This window comes from Microcebus murinus, unplaced genomic scaffold (genome assembly GCF_040939455.1).
Source record: "Microcebus murinus isolate Inina unplaced genomic scaffold, M.murinus_Inina_mat1.0 scaf031_hap2_Mmur4.0, whole genome shotgun sequence".
NCBI classification, from domain to species: domain Eukaryota; kingdom Metazoa; phylum Chordata; class Mammalia; order Primates; family Cheirogaleidae; genus Microcebus; species Microcebus murinus.
In genome coordinates, this window is record NW_027438977.1 from 81,032 (window position 1) to 84,270 (window position 3,239).

At 65.6% G+C, this 3,239-nt stretch overlaps 1 non-coding gene across 1 annotated transcript; it reads right to left on the reverse strand.

Moving 5' to 3' along the window:
• Nucleotides 1-303: 303 nt before the first annotated feature.
• Nucleotides 304-422, reverse strand: LOC142868437 (5S ribosomal RNA). Its single transcript, XR_012917439.1, has one exon. It is a non-coding gene; the product is annotated as a 5S ribosomal RNA (ribosomal RNA).
• Between the last annotated feature and the right edge of the window lie 2,817 nt (nucleotides 423-3,239).

Sequence of the window (3,239 nt, forward strand, 5' to 3'; positions counted from 1 at the left end):
TCCAAATGACATCCTGGCCTTCTTCTGGAACTCCCTCCCCTCTCAGACTCTCAAGGTTTCCTCCAGCGTGTCGGTTCCCACAGAGCAGACCTTTGGTCTGAGACCTGACAGTCCAGAAGCCACGCATGCTGCCGCGTGACGGCGGTGTCGCGGCTTGGGACAAGAGGAGGCCCCACGGTGCGGGCTGGGGCGCCAGGCACCGCGGCGGGCGCTGAGGGTGGGGGTGACCCCCACCCCGGGCCGCCGCCTCGCTCCCAGAGAGGGGACAGAACAGGAGGCAAAACAAAAAAAAAAAAAAGAAGAAGCCGACGGCACCCGGTATTCCCAGGCGGTCTCCCATCCAAGTACTAACCAGGCCCGACCCTGCTTAGCTTCCCAGACCAGACGAGGTCGGGCGCGTTCAGGGTGGTGTGGCCCTAGACGGCGGAGGGCGCCCCTGCCCCGCTCAAGAAGCCGAGCCTCTCTGCACTTCCCCGCCGCCTCCTCCCGCCCCAGGCCCCGCACCGGCGCTGACCCGCGCCGGGCCGGGCCTGTTGAGTTCACCGGCCGGGTCCGGCGGGCTCCGAGGGACGGGGGTGACAGGCGGGGCGGGGCGGGGCGGGCAGGGAGCGGTGGGCCGGGGTGGGGGGCTGTCTCTCTATACACACACAAACACACACACACACACACTCACACTCACTCACTCACACTCACACAAGATGCGCCTCCACGGCTGGACTCGCCAAGGTGGAGACCTTCCAGCCCCCTTCCTCTCCTCGCCTGGCCTCCTTCCCCTACCCGCCCCCCACCCCCAGCTCGTGGCCGCCCCCGCCGCCGCCGCCGCCGCCGCCGCAGCCGCCGCCGATTGCGCACGCGCGGATCGCCCGCCCTTTGACCCCAGGCAGGGGCCGCCCTCCCCGACAACCCCTTTCAGCTGGGCCCCCCACCCTGTGGGTGGGCTGCCGCCTATTCCCCCGGGCCCGGGCTGGGGCACAGCGCATGGGGGAGGGGAGCGAGTGTATGGGGCGTCTCTCTCCCTCTCTAGGGATGTGTCCCATGGGTGGGGTGGCGTGGTTTGTGGGGCGCTGAAGAAATCAGTCCCCTCCATCTCCTACCTCTGGAAAACGCCCAAGCCCTTGGAGAACTGCCGGCAACGCGACCGGGGGGGGGGGGGGGGGCCGGGACCCTCCTCTGCGTCCTCCTGTGGCCCAGTCCAAGGGGCCTGGGCCTGGCCGGGGCTGCATTGGACCCCGACCACCCTGGCGTGTGGACTCGCTAAAAATCGGCGATTAGATATTGGATTCCAGCTTCATTGAGGTCATTTCACTAATGAGTGCACCGGAAAGAGTTTCCTAATCCATCTGTGAGGGTGGCAACTGAAAGAGAATTTGAAAGCTGACAGAATAGGCGAGGAAAGGCATAGGAGATTTCCACACCCAGTAAGGAAGCCTTTCCCGAAATGGAAGAAAGAAACGAGCAAACAGAAACACCGGTAGCCCGCCAGGATCAGAGTCTGCCCCCGAGAGAAAGTACCCTGACCAGGTTCACCCGTGGGTGGGTGGCGAGCTAGCGGCATTCAGAAGAGCGAGGCCCGCAGTCTGTGCAGAAGACACCTGCACTCGGGTGTGTGTGGCGGCACGATTCACAAGCAGCTCCAGATGTTAAGCCAAGGAGAAGCCAGGGAGTTCCCAACGCCCCAGGTGTCCTCAGCCCACGACTGGCTGCTGGGGGAATGCGAAGCCCGGCTCCTTGTCTCAGAGCGGGACAACCAGGAGGTGTGACGTACACCCCGGGGTTCCCAGGAGGATCAGGCTGAAGCTGGGACTTGGCCTGAAAGTGTCCCCTCGCATGGCCACCCCCTTCCCCTTCCTGCTCCTCTACTCCTGGTGCCCCTCCATCCAGGGGCCAGACCTTAAAGAGTCACCCGCAAGAGAATCCTGGTCCCAAAGGAGCCTTCTGGGGGACCCGTGCTGAGAGAGGTTGTGGGCATGGCCCGCTGGGGCTCTGCCCGACCCAGGGCTGAGAGATGCAACCTCCCAGCTCTGGGTCCCTGCAGGGGAAGCGTTGGCAAGCACAGGGCCAGTCCTCCAAAGGCCCAGGTGCAGGGAGCCCAGGCCAAGCAGCCTGTGGAAGAAGCCACCCCGGGAAGACGACTGCAGGCCACGGCCCTTCCCACCTCCTCCTCCTCCTCCTCCTGCTCCTCCACCCCCCCGACCTCCCACCCCCCACCCCCGACATGGCGCAGGGCTCAGAGACACCTCAGACACTTGCTACCCAAAGTGCAAAGGGCATCAGTTGCTCCTCCAAACCCCCCCCCCCTGCCCAGCAGACCGCGTTGTCCAGCCAGCCCCCGGGCCTCCCTGGGGTGCCCAGCACAAAAGTGCAGACAACCACCGGACCCTCAATCTCAGTTTTCGGATGTTTTTGCCACTCTAAGGACCCGCAGGCCAGCTGGGCCTTCTGGCAGGACAGAGAGCCCCGGAATCCGACGTGGAGAGCTGGGTGTACGTCCCCACGAGGAGGCGGTCCCCACCTCCGCGGCTCTCCCCTTGCGGGGGGGGGGGGAAAGCAGCCACGGGGCCTCAGAGAAGACACCAGGCTGGGCGCCCGCCCCACAGTGGGGGCACGTCCCCCGCAGGCCACTTAGCGACGGCCGCCGGCCGGCGGACGGTTGGGTGGCGCGAGACGCTGCGGCCGCCCTGCTACCGGGTTCCTGGGAGGGCGTCCTGGAACCAGCGTCCACACCAAGCCCTTGGAAGGCCCAGGCGACGGAGGAGCCCCGTCAGGCAGGGGCCGAGGACGGTGACGGCCCGGGCGGGGAGGAGCGTGTCAGGCAGGGGCAGAGGACGGTGACAGGCCGGGCGGGAAGGAGTCAGTCAGGCAGGGGCCGAGGAGGAGACGGGCTGGGTAAGGGTTAGGGTTAGAGTCAGGGCACAAGTCACAATCGCAAAGACCTGGAAGCGACCCGAGTGCCCATCGACCCACGAGTGCGTAAATGAAATGTGGCGCGTGGACACCACGGAGTGCTATTCAGCTAGGAGGAGCAGCGGTGAGAGGGCACCTCTCGTGGTTCTCCTGGCCAGAGCTGGAACCCGTTCCAGTAAGCCAGGTAGCCCAAGAATGGACACACGAGCACCACGTGCTCGCGCTCACCAGCAAATGGGTACGAACCGATGGACACCTAAGTGGACACAGAGGAATCACCTTCATCGGGTGGGTGTCGGGCGGGTGGGGGGAGGGGATGGGCATACACCTCCATT